This window comes from Zeugodacus cucurbitae, chromosome 5 (assembly GCF_028554725.1).
Source record: "Zeugodacus cucurbitae isolate PBARC_wt_2022May chromosome 5, idZeuCucr1.2, whole genome shotgun sequence".
NCBI lineage: Eukaryota > Metazoa > Arthropoda > Insecta > Diptera > Tephritidae > Zeugodacus > Zeugodacus cucurbitae.
In genome coordinates, this window is record NC_071670.1 from 38,285,796 (window position 1) to 38,303,807 (window position 18,012).

The 18,012-nt window shown below is 33.5% G+C and overlaps 1 protein-coding gene across 1 annotated transcript in view; it reads right to left on the reverse strand.

The window, feature by feature from the left end:
• LOC105211990 (uncharacterized) overlaps window positions 1–16,825 on the reverse strand; it is a 109,279-nt gene extending 92,454 nt beyond the window's left edge. The window contains 1 exon segment of the mRNA XM_054230507.1: window positions 14,939–16,825. The gene's annotated coding sequence lies outside the window, so the exon portion shown is untranslated.
• Between the last annotated feature and the right edge of the window lie 1,187 nt (window positions 16,826–18,012).

Sequence of the window (18,012 nt, forward strand, 5' to 3'; positions counted from 1 at the left end):
CTGATGAACTTCTCAAACAGCTGTTAATTTTATAAAAAGGTTTTAAAGAAAACCACAAATCTATAATTATGAAAATATAATTGTAAGACAAGTACTTGAATAGTGCTTCATTGAAATTCGAATAAATGCTGCATATGCGATTTCCAAACTGACTTGTAATCCTATATCTTCAAATATACAAAACAATTCTCGGAAATGTTGTTTGCTACAAGCAGTTGAAATCAGTATTTTTTTTACATACATACATACATATACACTTGATGCTGCACACACACGCACATGAAATACACTGTAACTAGATACAGATTCCAAGGAAACCATATCAAAATACAAAAACTTGCAGAAAACCAAAACAACAAAATGTATATATGTGCATGAGCGGTGTGGGGTGACACATGCTGGCGTGTTGAGAAGATAAACGGAAGCAATGAGTGGGAGCTAAAAGGGAATACATACAAAAGACACATAACAGGGAAGAAAACAACAACAATAGAAGAAACCGAAAGGCATAAAAACAAAACAAACCGAGCGAGGGGAAGAAGCAGAATCAGAAAAATTGCAGGAAACTTTGAATTGAATTGAACCATTGGCAGTGAGAAAATATGGCAAACCAAAAAAAAAAAAACTCTCCGCACACACACGGAAGTTGCCAATACTCGTGCATAGCCGGTTGTGTAAATATTTTGCAGTAAAAACAACAAAAACTGCTTTGCGAGTTTATAAATTTTTTATATGCCACGCTAGCAACTTGGGTTTTTGTGGCGCTTATAAATACACAAATACGAGCATTGCAGCGGCGCATGCCCTCACGCACATCAAGAAGTCAAAACAAAACAATAAATTCTCTGAATTGGTGTACGCATTTGAAAAATGTTGACATTTTTTTGCTGGTTTGCACAGAAGTGAATTTACTTGCTGGCTTTGCAAAACAAAAAAAAAACAACAATACCGAACTGATAAACAAAACGCAACAACCAGAAATAAAGAAATTGTAGAATTTAGAGCAAATGTTTAGTAGAAGTAGGGGAAAAAAGTATTTCTAGGACTGTCGTTAAAATGTTGAATTGTGCAGTTGGACAGTAGACAGGCGGGTAAGAGGCGTGCACTTTCCCTTCGTGACTTCTATTCCATTTTCATTTAACTATTTTCTGGGGCAGCTTAAGTGAAATGAAAGTGGCAATAATGTTTAAAAAAATTCTAAATGCAAGGGGAAGTTCAACTTGATTGATAATAGACAGTTACAGACATGCTATTAGAAAATTTCTGCGTTTCTGAGTGTTAGTTGAAAATCAATGTTTATTGAAGCTGGGAAGAAACCTTAAAATGACATCTTTAAATTCCGTGCGAGTATGACTTTTTAGGTATTATATTTGCTTGACATCAGGATGTTATGTTGGAAAATGGGCGCTTCACAACCACTATCTATGAACGAATTCGTTCTATAACTTTTTAAGGCCTGCAGGAAACTCGGAATTTTTTACTAAAATATCGCTAAATTTTTCAGCCTTTTCGCACAGGAGTTAATTGATCAATTAACGGGCCTTTGCTCGATTAAAGCGCTGATTTAGATCGATTTACCGTACAAAATAAAAATCTAATTTTTCTACATTATTTTTTAATCGAATCATAATCGAGTTGTTTGTCTGCGAGTTGTACCCCACGCTTTAAATTTGGTTGTATTGTTTGATAAAATAGCAGTAATACTACTCGATGGTAGATATCGCAGCTGGAAATAAAGATTGTGGTTATTGATAAAATAGCAATCAGCTGAACTTCTTATGAAAAGCAAAAACAAAAATATATAACAACTGATCGATTATCGAGTAGGTGGTAGTGCGTTGACCAAAAACTGATTTCTCAATTATAATTTTAATTGACCAATTAACTTGGCTGTGCGAAAAGGCTATAAAGAAACTTAGAGGAAATTTTCCCTTTTTCCTTACAAAGTGTGTCTCTTGCCAAAACTTAAAATCAGTTTTAAATTATAAATAAAATACTTGAATAACCCGTAATATATACACGTGATGCCTTTACACATTTTCTTTCATCCAGATTTGTCCTGGATTGGAAGCCTACATCGTTTAACTATTGTGAAATTTCATACCAAAAAGTATTTAATTCGTCTGAGGCTCTTTGGGAAATTTCTTTAGCCGTTTCAGAGGTCAACTTTATATCGCTTTTAAACGCCTTAAATTTATTTTTGTTAGTGTGTTTTTGTCTCTTGTCTCTAAAATACCCATTTAAAATATATTTTAGTCTCTCACTCATTCACCAACAAATAGATTTCGACCAAAATTTTCGATTATGCTGATTCAATGATTTCGAAATCAGCCGCGGAATGTATTTTATCAAGTCGGTAAGTGAGTTTTATTTTCGATACAATTTCAATGATTTCAACGTAAAATTTTTCAAACGTATCGAACCATTTTTCGAATGAAACGGATTCAATGATAAGGCTTATTATGACTTTTGTTCTGGTGCACTTTATGCCGAATATATGGGATCTTGGTATCATATCAGCTAAATAATAAACAAAAACATTCGAAAAATCTTCTTAAAGATCTTCTTTCCGGCAAAATTTTTGAAATATTTTTGTAAAGGGTGATTTTTTAAGAGCTTGATAACTTTAAAAAAAAAAAAAACGCATAAAATTTGCAAAATCTCATCGGTTCTTTATTTGAAACGTTAGATTGGTTCATGACATTTACTTTTTGAAGATAATTTCATTTAAATGTTGACCGCGGCTGCGTCTTAGGTGGTCCATTCGGAAAGTCCAATTTTGGGCAACTTTTTCGAGCATTTCGGCCGGAATAGCCCGAATTTCTTCGGAAATGTTGTCTTCCAAAGCTGGAATAGTTGCTGGCTTATTTCTGTAGACTTTAGACTTGACGTAGCCCCACAAAAAATAGTCTAAAGGCGTTAAATCGCATGATCTTGGTGGCCAACTTACGGGTCCATTTCTTGAGATGAATTGTTCTCCGAAGTTTTCCCTCAAAATGGCCATAGAATCGCGAGCTGTGTGGCATGTAGCGCCATCTTGTTGAAACCACATGTCAACCAAGTTCAGTTCTTCCATTTTTGGCAACAAAAAGTTTGTTAGCATCGAACGATAGCGATCGCCATTCACCGTAACGTTGCGTCCAACAGCATCTTTGAAAAAATACGGTCCAATGATTCCACCAGCGTACAAACCACACCAAACAGTGCATTTTTCGGGATGCATGGGCAGTTCTTGAACGGCTTCTGGTTGCTCTTCACCCCAAATGCGGCAATTTTGCTTATTTACGTAGCCATTCAACCAGAAATGAGCCTCATCGCTGAACAAAATTTGTCGATAAAAAAGCGGATTTCACATTTCGAACCGAACACTGATTTTGGTAATAAAATTCAATGATTTGCAAGCGTTGCTCGTTAGTAAGTCTATTCATGATGAAATGTCAAAGCATACTGAGCATCTTTCTCTTTGACACCATGTCTGAAATCCCACGTGATCTGTCAAATACTAATGCATGAAAATCCTAACCTCAAAAAAATCACCCGTTATAATAATTTCCGGAACTAAACGTTTTTCGGAACATAAATTTCGGACATAATTCATATATTCAATATATAATTGGCCCCTATTTCAATATTTATTTTAGACTAGCAACTGTATGCCAAAATATTTATTTATATATATGTATACATATATGCTATGTTTTTCTTATTTTTCATAAATGGCAAGTTTAGTTTCTCATGAACCATTTTAGACCCATATTCATAGGTATAAAGGTAACCACTCTATTCTCTACAATAAATTCCGCACCTTTACGCCCATCTAGCTAAGAGATATTGAATTTTACAAATGTTTATACGCAATTTCCAAACAGTCTGACCTATTTATGAGAATATAAGCAACCACAATTTTTGGCACATTTTTCATTGGGGTTCAAATGCTATGCACCTAATCAGCTCATTCGAAATTAAGGTAAATATTGATTAGTTTACCTGTCATTAGGGAGTAAAGCACAATGACTTTACACAGTTGCATTACTAAACACTCAAAAGCTTTGTTTACAATTGATGATCGAAAGGGGGTGCTCAAATATGCTACATGCAAAATTTGCGGGACTCATAATACCATAGAGTATGGAATAAATAATACACTATGATGCATGTGTCCAACATACCGCAATATGGACAACATTGAATGCCAACGTTTAATTAATGTGAATCCTTGTTAATGAAGGCAGTTAATCGATAGCGCATTTTGCTGAAATCTGCGCGGGAAATTGTGCTATAAATATATTCCGTACAAATATAATTTCATATACACATATGTAAAGCAATGTATGCCACTGCCATAAAAAAGTTACAAGCCTCACATGTTATTGGTAAATTTTATTGCAACTTCAACTCAAACTTCGTTAATCAACATTTTATTTCAGTTTAGTAGCAACATGTGGGGCAACTAATTAAAAATGCCAGCGATGCCATAGATACTTCAACATATGGTACTTAGCTTTGAAGTTATATGCGTTACTCATACGCCCCGTCGCGAGCTTATTAGTGTGAGTGCAAATATACACATATGAGTGTATTCAATGGAATGCGATTAAACATTCGCAATAAAACTTTATTAAATGCTGGCTAATATTAGAAAAAACTGGAAGTGCCATAAAAAAGATAATTTATGACAGCGGCACAACGGAGCACAGTTGTATTATGGGATTGTCATGTGTGGTGGGCTTGACTGATAGCGGATTTGTGATAAAGCTTTTATTGGTTGTATGTATATGTATAAAACAAGTTTTCTTGCTTGCAGTAAAATATTTGATTCAATAATATATAATAAAAACTACATTTAATAATTTCTGTAATAAATTAGATGTGGCCAGTTGAGCCGAATAGGTTGAGTATTTGATTACTAGCGGTTGAAGCACTAAAGAAACTACTACAAAAATTAGAAATGAATTTATAAATATTTATAGCATTTATTATATATTATCTAATATTTATAACATATTAATGATGTAATCAAAAATCATATTGGCATTATTTTTTGTTTCGCTGCTACGAATGAAAAAAAAATTCAAATTTCAAAACTTTTCTTCTTATATTTTAAGGTTTGGGTTATTATAATATAATAATAAAAAAAATCCAAAATCGAAATATTTGCTTTCGAAGTTCGAAAATGAAATGAGTAAGTACCATAAAAAGTAAAACTATGGGCCTAATCAACATTTATAACAAATTTTTGGTCAAGCTTAAATGATGATGATGTATATATAATCTACAGTGACTCACGAAATTGATCTCGCTTCTTTCTTATTTTATTCCGTCTAACACACGCAGTCAACTTCAAATCCAACTGAAAACTTTTGTTGGTTACCAATATGAAGCAAAATAAATCGAATGCCGCCAAAGTTTTGTATTGAAATTATGCGGTGTTATTGCTTGGCACTGTAGGTGACTTTGCCTAAAATAGGTGAGACAATCCAACAGGACAATGATCCGAAATTACAGCAAGTGCCACTCGCAAATGACTCCAGGACAATAACATTAGTACGCTAGATTGGCCTCCAAAACCTCCGTACTTAAACTTTATCCAGCACATGTGGGATATATTAAAAAAAAATCGGTTGCACGAGATATCGGCGCATTGAGCGAATTACGGCCTGAGGTGTAGCAGGTGTGTATGTATGTGACAAAATTACATTTGGTTTCGTTATTGCTTTTATTTATTGTTGTTTAATGAAATATTACTTGTATTTAATTCTTCATTATTATACCTTTATAACAAAAGAAAAAAAAATAAAAAAAAAACATCAAAAGATTTATTAGCTTTTTACTATCGATTGGGTACCTATTGATACCGTGATCATTTCGTGAGTCCCTGTATATCTACTATACTATAATACTGGCCTAATTTGAAGTGCATTTAAGTTAAAAATTAATGAAGTTAACTGTTTCAATGTCTTAAAAATCAATGTCTTAATAATCCTAATCCAACGTAAAGATAAATTGCTGTCTCACTTGGTAGTTATATTAATTGTGTATAACGTTTTGGAGAAAGCTTGGTTAATGATATTCACTACCATACCATGTTTCCAAAAATTGGCTCTATATTGTATTTCACAATATAAATTCGATATATTTTGTTCGAGAGAATAGGATTTTTCTATCTTGCCTGTGTTCGTGCGGACAATTCAGCAATGGATGGCAGTGTTCGCCCAAACATCCCATATGAAAAATTATATTAGGGTGAAAACATTGACAGACATTTTATTCGTTTCTACAAATGATATTCGCAAGAATGTTCGTACTCATTAGTGGGCAAATTTATTTTTCGACTGTGGATATATGATTCCATATCTTGATAAAGTTTGGTTTGTGTTTACTACTAAGAAAGGGGAAGATTTGTCTTTCTAAAATTCGTGAAAGGATTGGTTCTAAATCAGCGAATATTAGCACCAGTCTTTGCCTCCACAAGAAGGATCACTGTGATAAATAACCTGATCCGTCAAATGAAATCCTATTTATGCAGTAACTACAGCCATCATACTATATATTTAGCTACGACGTTTGTTTATTGAACTGAAAATCAATTCAGCGGTCTGCGCTGATAAACCAGACACTACTTTCTAATTGAAAATCAACATTTAGTGCGTTGTTATTGAAGGTATGATACGGTTTATGATAGAAGAATTAACTTAAAATTGGGCCAAAAGGATTGACATATATAGAAATATAGTAAATACTATTGTAAAAGGAAGATATGATTAGGAGAATGAGGTTCGGTTGAGAGATTTATGCTGTAATTATTTTATTGGAGACGAGACTAAAAATGTATGAAGAGAACGGTCGGCGAAATTTAGCTGTACTGGTTCAACTCATATTCCAGTTACATATGTATAGACAGATAATCGGAGTTTAGGTTAAATAAATTAAAGAGTTTCTAGTAGATTTGATTTCATACAAAATTTTTGTCATAATAATAACAATTTTGCTGAACAGTACACTTATAGTGTATGTTTTAATTCTATAGAACAAGAATATGGTGCTTTCATATTTCATATAAAAAAAGCTCAAAGGAAAAGCTGCTATTAGCAATTTAATAGTATTTTAGACCTTCTTTCAACGGAATTTGAACCAATGACCGACTACACAGACCTTACGTACCTAACGCATACTATTTAGGCAACCACCAAAAAGAAAGAAAAAATGGTATTAATTTTTTTATTTCCAAATAATATTGAACCAATTCAGTGTGTTTAACTTCCAGTCGATTAAGCAACCATGGGTTTTCAGTGAATTCGAACAAAAACACGATGAAGAGTTTTAATTTAGTTTAAATCGCTTAGCAAAAAGGCAGCGCATGTCGCAAACTGTTTGCCCACAAAAGAGAAGCAAAAAAGCAAAAAATTGAAAAGGAAAGTAGGACAACGCAAATGCAAACATAAATAAATAAAATTAAGAAACAGTAGCAGATGCTTAAGAAAGTGCACAAAAGGTAACGGAAAAGGTGAAAGCTGAGTTTTCTTAAGAAAGCTTTTGTGCGAAAGGAAAGCGAAAAAATATGTTTGATTAAATGCTTTCTGACAAGCGCGTGTTTTTCCATTTAATTCTCTTTTCTCTTTTTCGCTGTGTTTGCATGCAATTTACAAATACTTATTTTTGCTCTGCTCCGCTTCGTTTACTTTCACCTACTTGATCTCATTATATTCAAGCTGGCCTTTGTCAAAAGCTGTACATATTATTCTCTAATTTAATGCCGCCCACTAGGTCTTTGTTATGCATATTTGTCAGCATCGCCATAATGTTGTAGCCAGACCGTTAGGCAGCTATGCTAAGTGTTTTCGTTTTTAGATTTTTTGTCGCTTTTGTTGTTGCTAAATACTTGCAATCCATTGTTGTTGCTGTTGCCCTCTCAATTTACATGTACGATATTTTCAACAGCAGTTGACTATACTCTATACTTATAGAGCGCATATATGTATATATTTTTTCTGTGGAAATTTTTTGAATTTTCAATTTTTCTTTGCGTTGATTTCTCACATCATTCACTCGTCGATGATCGTCCTTCATGCGGCGCGCCAACCTAGTCCATCAACATAGGCTACATAGAAAAAATTCGTTACTCAGCCTGCTTAATCAGCTTAAAAGTGACATTGTTGTTGTTGTTGCTTGCGCACTACTCAAACGGATGTCTGTGTGCCGAAAATTGCAGAGAGAAAAAAAGGTCTAACAAGCACACTTGTTAAGGCTTCACCAATCTCTGCTATGCGCTATCCTCACCCTGCATCTTAGCTGTGTATGTGCACCAGCTGTAAATCAAAGTATGCCCACATACACACACATCTACAGCCGTGCGTCTTTGTGCACGAAAATGTCCTTCAGACACTTATTCATGTGCAAAGCATTCTGCTGACATTCATCAGCCATTCATTTGAGTGGGCTTCAAGATTCATCCGCTCCCGCTAACGTTATAGGCGCACACATACACACACATACAAACGTACTTACAACACAACACATACATACATAGAAGGTTCTCAAACATCCTAACTAATTTTCAAGTGCAGGCATGTGCGCTGATTCGAGCTTGTCTGAGTTGGCTGTATTCACACGTGTCGCTTGCTCTACAAAAACTTGCCATCAGTCATTGTTGACTTACTACGACGCACACACACATACATACACCTGCCCATATATGCATATGCAGTAAATTTGTAGTGAGTGCCACTATTACTTAGTATTACTTAGATAGTACAAGTGCCCAATCGGAAAATGAGGTCATTCATGGTGAGGACATCATCGACATAGTTGTCCACAATCTTGAAAATAACACGAAGAGCTTAAACGCATTCTTGGTCGGCTATTAAGCCTTTTTTAAATTGATTATGTAAGCGTCAATTTTTTGCTTAAGTAGGTTATGCATATGTATGTTAGAGGTAAATTTAAAGCTAAGGTGTTGATATAATCGAAATGATTTATTTAGGAAAAAAATACGCATCAAAATGAAGAAGTCTTAAATAATATTAAAATCTTTTGGCAATATTTTTAAGATGCGATGTATCAGAACTCCTCGATAAAGTTACAACTAGGGCTACAAATACAGCGTTGACAAGAGACTTAGCTCAAGAGGGCTGGAATCAAGAAGCTAGCCTCTCACTCAACCATATGGATTAGATACCCCGAAAACCAAATAAGACGCTTTCTTAAATTATTTCTTTTAGGGGTGTTAGGTAGAGTGCAATAAACGAAAATATAGACCGATTAGTCGCTGTTGTACCCGAAAGTTTAGAGCGCATTTTGTCGAACTAAGATCTGCAAGTTACTTAGTTCGAATTTTAATTTTTTATTGTATTTTCGAAATGTAAATGTATTTAAGTATATTCTCTGGAAATTAAAAAATATCGGCCTCAGAGAGTGCTTAAAATGAGTTTTCCTAAAAACTGTATATTCGAAGTCGGTGAGTACGATTACTCAGAAATAGCTCAATCGATCGGTCTCAAATTTTAACTAAATATTCTTAGATATAATTCTTAAGTATTGAACGAAGTTATGAGTTTTTAAAAAAATGTTACTATTATTTGTGAAATTTTCAGTTAAAAACGATTTTATTTTATTTTTTCAAAAAACACGCCATTTTGTCAAAAATAAAAATGTACTTATTATAAGAGGATTATTTTGAAAACACCGTTCATGACATGTTCTAGAGAAGTGGTCCATTTCAATATTTTTACATGATCGAAGCGCTAGTTTGTTCTTAAAGGTATACTCTATTTGAAAACCATCATTTATAATTAATAAATAAAGCAAAATAATTGAAAAAAGTTGTTTTGAAACTCGCAACTACAACCTTGATTTAAAATACTTGAGATCAACATTTATGTAACAAACATACAAGAAACATTACATTGTTTGTTGACCTTTGAAAAATCTTCAAGAAAATACTCTAATGATTAACCGAGCTTTTACTCAATCATAATTAGGCTGGGGGTACAGACAAGCACAAGAAGAAACTTTTTAAGAAATTATGAACCTTTCGCAAATATTTACATAACACTTCATAAACAAACTCAAGCTAGTAATAATACCTTTAAATAAAACTTAAATAACTTTTTTTCATTTAAGGGTTTTAAGGCATTGATTTATGCAAAACAAATTATCAAAATGGTTGCTCCAGACAATCTTTAGAACCACCGTTTTCAAGAGATCATACACATATGGATGGAGATCATATACGGTGATTCTATTTTTCGTTTCGAGAAAAATGTGTTTCAACTTTGATTGGCCCGAACGCTTTAACATTACAACGATTTGGAAGATTCTGCCTATTCTACCAATTGAATAATGTTTTAGGTCTCTAAAGAGTACTTTAAGTAGAAAACATTATTTCTTTTAAAACCTTGGACTGATCTAACCCCTTCAAGTGTTACCAGAAATATACATAAATCATAAATAAAATTTTATTACTCAAATATTTTGTTCTTGCGAAGCTAGATTATATCGTTAGTAGTTGATATCAATCACAACTGTTCTCGCGAAAGTCGTGTATAAGTAAACGAAACGGATTACGGACTGTGACTGTCAAGTCGTCAACCATTATAGCAATACACCAACAAAAGGACAAAAAAAACTGTCGGCCTTTTTATCGGTTCTGAATTTATAGTTGATTAAGGGTGACACTTTAAAAATAAATAATAATTTTTATTTATTACATAGTTTATACTTTCAAAAATATCCTGTGAAATCGGCAAGGCCGTATATTGAATAGTTTTGAAATGGCAACGTTCTAAAGAGCGACCGCTCGCAGATATAAACCTCGAAACGATATTTTTCAAAATTGCTGACATCATAACTCGACAAACATTTGATCTATCTATCTTTTAAAAAATTTCCAAAAATCGCCTAATTTTTACTGGGTTACACTGGTATAGCCCCTTAAGTAAACAATTTTATTTGGAATCAGTTCATGGCTGCAATATGTGAAGAAATGTTCTTGAAGAGGCAGACATTTTGTAATTTAATTCCTACAAGTGACAATTATGACGTCACATCTTGATGAAAGAGTGCCAGATTACCAATTGCAGTACTGCACTTCGATGGATTATTGATCTCTAATGTATGCTAGGGCAAGCATGTGGAAAGCCTTCCATATTGAAGCATACTGTTCATAGAACAGCAAAAACTCATGTAAAGTGTGACACAAGGTTGGACTTTTGACAGAATTGCAACACTCGTAGTGATTTCATAGTATGAAATTATTTCTTTTTATCGATGATAGGTGTGTGGTATTTCCCATAATGTTACGGAATTTCGTGTATATTTTTATTAGAAACCTTATGAATATGTACAATTTTCAAGTTAAAGTTTTTGAATTTAATTAAATTACCATTTACACATTTCCGCTAGGCAATCGGATTACTTTGAGCATAAAAATTCACACGCTCGAAATACAATGTTGACACATTGACGGCCCGACAATCACGGTACCTTTGTGCACAGGTCATTTGTGATGCCTTTATCAGCATGTCGATCTAACTGTAAACTTGTAACTCGAGTAGACGCACACACATATGTGCATATGCGTAAGGTCGCAACAAACACCCCGATTTTGGCGACCATTCACACTAGACCGATGGCATTCTATTGCCTGCGCCAAGTGCTGTGCTGACAGGTTATCGGCAATTTCTTCAGTCAAAGTTTTCACACAGCTTTTTCTGAGCAAGACAACGAAAGCCAGTGGGGGAATTAACGTGCGGCATAGAATCAACTAACATGTCTATTCACCAGTGCATTGTGCTTTTTATACCTGACATGCATTGTGTGTGCGCCTTTATTTGCTCGGATTGTTGATGGCGACATGTTTGCACTCACTCGTTTGACATACTTAAACGTATGTGTGTATGTGCGAGTGTGATTTAGGTGTAAAGCATTGATTTGAATTTCTTTCGTGTGGTTCAATGAATAATTCGATTTGGAATAAAATGTCGTCTAGCCACACGATTATGCTATTTTCGGTGTTATATAGTAAAAAGCATGAAGTTTGCTCTGGGAATTCATTGAAATTCTATTAAAATTAAATTGAATAAAAACGTGAATGGAATGTGAATTGGAGAAGAATATAGGTAAATTAACTGATATGAGTAAATAATATATTAATAGGGACTTTAAGAAAACAGTTTCACCTACTTTAGTGATTAAATCGCGTTAAAAAAAAAAAATTTAAATACAATTGTGTATTTGATTTATTAAATTAAACTTGATACCTGATACTATGGATGATATAAGTTATAGTTATGTAAATTTGGAGGATTAAAATTTCAGAATTCCACAAATGTTCTTGAAGAATATTTTTAAAGTAATCTGTTCTTTAGGTCCATTTAAAATGTTTAAGACAGACTCCTGAATTAAGTAACTAGTCCCAAATGTACAGATTGTTATATCGAGTCTGTCTATTCAATAAATAATTAGATAATAAAAAAGTTGGAAATACTTAACAGCATAGTTTAAGGCAGTAGTCTGCTTTAGAAGCCGAAAAAAAGCTTTTTTAGCATTTTTTTTTTTTGAAAGCGAAGGAAATGATTGCGGTAAACGGAATTTTAAGACGATAGTGTACTGTATTTAAGACTTAAAAAACCATATTAATATTAAAAAATATTGCAATTTTTTCAAAGTTGTAAGTTTTTTTCTGGATCGCCTGGAGTCTGCCTGGAGCCTGGAGACTTGTAAATCGGTGCCGGTGATGGAGGTCGTGCGATGCATCTGAAACAGTCGAACCAAATTTGTTTTTATAATTTTTATAAGTTTCTTTTGAAACTAAAAAAATACCGAAGAAGTTATAAAATTCCAAATTTTTTCGAAGTTTGAAAAAAATTCACTTTTTTATGAAAAAAGGTGCATTCGCACCTGCTCGATGCTCGGCCACAAAAACTGCTCTAGCTTCGAAAATATGTCGAATTGGCCTCTGGAATTTGAAAGACATATTCTTGGATAGTTTTGGAAGAGATTTAAAACAATACAAAAAAATCGATTTTTTGAAGCCTGTAAAGCAGACTACTGCCTTAAAGGGCAATACCAGTGTAACCCATGAAAAATTATTTCGGTTTCGTGAATTTTTTTTTTTAAAGTACTCGATCGAATGTTTCGAATTTTTTGGACATAATAAGCTATATTTTAAGCTATATTAAATTTTTTTTTTTAAATATTGAAAAAAAAACTCAAAAAACTTATGTGGGGTCTTCGAAAGAGTCAAAAAAAAAGGTCCCTAATAGCCGACATTATTCCAGCCGAATGAAAAATATCAAAAATTAACAAAAATGGCGGAGTTCTGAATAAAGGTGTCCATTTTTTAGGTAAAAAAATAGTGTTTTTAATGCCAAATTGTCAATTTTCAACCAATCATAAATATCGTAGGTCATTGCATAGCAAATATATTCAAGAATACTCAGTTTCAATTTGTAGTCGATCGGAAAATGTCTTGTTGAGTTATGATGTCAGCAATTTTGAAAAATATTGTTTCGAGAAAAACGCATTTACAGTTTCAACTCTAGGGGCTTAACGAGCGGTCGTTCTTTAGAACGCTGTCATTCAAAAACTATTTAAGATACGACGATGCTTTCGCATGATATTTTTGAAAGTAGAAACTATCGAATAAGCAAAATAAAAAACTCGATTTTTTAAAAGTGTTACACTGTCTCATAGCTCCTAAACTAACTAATATAGAAACCAGCAAGATACAAAAAATTAAAACTAGAGTGTCACCTGTTGGATTGAATGATATTCACTCACATTATTTTCCCCTTACATGAGGCAAATCGAAAGAATCTTAGCTATAAATTAAACTTACTTAAGTTGTATTGGAATATATCTGTTGTATTATAAGTATGTATGTGATTGGCGTTGAATGGTTAGACGGTTATTGCCGAATCGATGAGAGCGCGCCACTCGTCTCTTTCCTTCGCAGTTCGGCGCCAGTTGGAGATCCCAAGTGTAACCAGGTCGCTCTCCACTTGGTCCCTCCAACGGAGTGGAGGCCTTCCCCTTCCTCGGCTTCCTCCGACGGGTACTGCATCGAATACTTTCAGAGCTGGAGTGTTTTCGTCCATTCGGACAACATGACCTAGCCAGCGTAGCCGCTGTCTTTTTATTCGCTTTTATTATAAGTACATAGTATAATAGCAGGATAGAATTATACTTTAACCAGACGATTGAGTAGATTTGTAAAAGCTTACACCGAAATGGAACCTTGATGAGAGCACTTATTATTATAGTAATTATGATAGTGACTTTTTTAGGTTAGATTCTCCCAAATAAAAATATCCTTGCAAAAATTAAGATTACATGACCTTTATTGTTTAAACATTTATAACTGTAAATTATGTCATAGTGTAAATGAATTATTAAATTTAAGGAGGCATGCTTGGTCGGATTTATTGCAATGAACATGAACTGGCATGAACGAGAAAGAAAGTGGTAAAAACTTTCGAAAATTAGTTTGAAAGACAGTTTCGAGCTATAAATCATAAATCTGTGCATATCCAGCTCATTAATTATGTGAGTCTTACACGATATTTTTCATTTTTAATATGTGACTATGCAAAATTGTATTTTAATTAAAAAAGATTTAAAAGATCAACAAACATAAAAAAATACAAAAAAAACACTCTATTAGATTTTTTCTTGCTTTTCCGACCTTAAATCCGCTTTTAAACTGTATTATAATCTTTCGAAAAATTTAAAAAATTCACAACAGAAAGCTATGTATTTAATGCAGTTCCTCAGTGAAGTTTTACAAACTGCAAAGTTAAAAAAACGAATTTTCTCCAACAAACATAAACCCTTTAAAACAACAGTAGTTATCCTATACACAAATAATTTTTTGCGCACTATACAGATACATATGTATGTAATACTTATTTACTTTATCATACAACAAAACATGACTTACCACAGACAATACTTTTTTTCACATTTACATTGGCGACATTTGCGCCAATTACACTGCGCTATGCACAGTCTCCGACAAGTTTGTACAAATGTCTGTCTGCGTGACTGTCAAACTAACTGTCTGGTCGCAGAAATGCGCAACGCTTAAATTTTGTAAATAAAATATAAATTTGTGACAGCAATGAGTTACAGTTTCCACATGCACGCGCGTTCGTTGCGCTGCTGTTTGACTGAATTTGAAATATTCAATTACTCATACGCCATGGTGCACACACTCAGGCATGTAGTATCTGTTTATGCTAATATGTATGTATTTTTATTCAAATTGCGTATTTTGTTTCGTCGAAATTTGCAGATTATTTTCACTCACATTTCACATTAATTTGGCAATATTTTGCCGCGCATATTAGATTGCACTGTATTTTATTTGGGTTTAATAATTTCCAAACACTTTTGTTTATGATTTTGTGTAATTCAATTTTAAAATAGTTGATTTCATTTGATTTCATTTGATATGCTGTAATTATGCTTTATTCTCTTTAACAATTATTTTCGCTGGGCTTTCATATATTAAATATTTTTGCTTTGATTTGCAGGAAAGGGATGTTGTGCTTTAAACGCTTTATTGCTGCCTAAACAGCATTGCTGTTTAACATTTCCACTGTTTTCTGCTCTGTTTGCTGCGCTTTGATTTATTTGTTTGCATAATAATTTTCGCCAATTTCGCTTATTTGTGTTGTTAAGCATATTTTGCCTTTTTGTTTTGCCTCATTGCTATTTGCCGGCGCTTGTTTGGATTGCAATTCAGCTTGTTTTATTTTATTTGATTATTTTGCACTTTTCTCTTTTGTTTTGCACTCACATACACTAAAGGTAAACACTTCAGTCAAATGTAAATATTTTACCTTATTCATCAATTTCGATATTTTAATGCACTTTTTATATTATTTTTTTTTCTTTTTTATTATTTTATGTTTATCCTTTTGTTTGGCTTGTTTGCCATTTTAATTGGCGTTTGGTTTACCTTGCTTTTGTGCTGCAATTGTTTTATTTGCATTTAGACGGGAAATTAAAGTACCACTAAGATAAATTATATATATATATATTGAATTTAATGGCTTAGCTTTTAAATTTCCCATGTTATTACAGGCAATCGTAAATTCTAGCGAAATTTTACAATTGCAAATATCCGTCAGTGCTGCGTGTGTTTTGATTTACTGCATTTGTGTGTTATGAATGGTTTCAACGTACTTAACCTTAACGTTGAATATAAAATTCATAATTTTTTTCTTAGAAATGTAAAACTTTTTTTTGCTATTTCGATTATTACTGACAAGGTTGTGTAGGAAGTTTGCAAGACTACTCGCTAAAGATATTCAAATCAATAACATAGCAATCGATTCTTGCTGTGGAACATTTTTCGTAAAACATACTATTTGTGTAGGTATTTTAATATTATTATCACAAACTAACTGTATTATTTTGAGCTTTTCTCGAAAAATAGAATGATGTTTTTCAAGACCTCGGAGGTTTAAGAATTAGCAAGCAGACACTATTATATGCGGTAACTCAAGGTCAAAATCTCGTCCGGAGATGAATAATGAATCAAGCACGCTAATTTTTGCACGTGGGCTCTAGTCACATCACTGGGCACTTGCTGGCAGATGACCTATCACAATATTTATATATATGTATTTGATGTATATGTATAGTATATGTATATATCAACTCATTTAGTCCCTTAAGGATGGTATTCCAGGTAGGTATCGTATATCTATTACTTATTCTTAATAACATCGTCTCTTAAAAACTGATCTGACTATTTTATAATCCATTACATTCTGAAATCACTTTAAGACCCATCATTTTGTCTCTAAATAACTTTATTACTTTTTACAGTGAACTAAATTTTCAACAGCAATATGTTTAAAATTTCGAGAACAAAAAGTAAGAACATTTTAATAATTTATTGCTTTTCTTCCGTAAGTGATCGTTTTGACCAATAATTAAAAAAATATATTGACATATATAAAAGCATAATGGTTAAGAAAAGTTAAACAAAAAATTAGCAGCATGCTCTGCAATAAGAATAAAGGAATTAGGAGGTTGGAATCAGAAGAACTATGAACATAGTTATAACTCAGAGTACAAGTCAATAAATCAGACTATATTCTCCCAAAGCTGGATTTCAATAGTAACTTCCAGGTGAGGATACCCTCTAGACGAAAATGGAGAAGGGGAAGAATAGGGGAGGAAGATACCATCTCAGTCTATACCGACGGGTCCAAAATGGACTGCGGTGTAGGCACGGGAGTATTTTCCGATGATCTGAACATTTCTCTCTCTATCCGTTTACCAAACTCGGCTAGCATCTTCCAAGCGGAAGTACTAGGCATAGAGAAGGCCTGCGAAGCTCTATTGGAAAACTATGAGAGGATACATAAAGCAACAATATACACGGATAGCCAAGCGGCTCTCCTGGCATTGTCGTCGCACATGACTAATTCAAGCATTGTCCTAAATTGCAAGAAGGCACTGAAGTCGCTAGAAGACAAGCTCCTCCTAGACTTGATCTGAGTTCCCGGCCATAGGAACATTTTCGTCAACGAAAAAGCAGACGAGCTGGCAAAGACGGGAGCTTATCTAAACAAATCGAAAGCAGAATTAATACCAAGACCGCTATGCTCGATCAGGAGAGAGTTCAATATACAATTTCAACAGTTAGCAAATAACATATGGAAAAATACAACTAAGTGCAAAATAACCAAACAGATATGGACAAAATACGACATTAAGGGAACTAACGACTTATTAAATAAGTCAAAGAACAGTATCTTCAGGCTAACTGCTACCATAACAGGACATTGGCCATTGGGAGAACACGCGTCGAAAATGGGTATGACCTACAGTAACATATGTCGAAGCTGCGAACTAACAGGGAATAAGGAAACAATTTTCCACTTCCTCTGTGAATGCCCAGCCCTATCGCAGATCCGACACAGGACACTGGGAATCCATCAAGTATCAAACCTCAAATGGATGTCTACAAAATTATAACGGATATTAGTAGCTTCA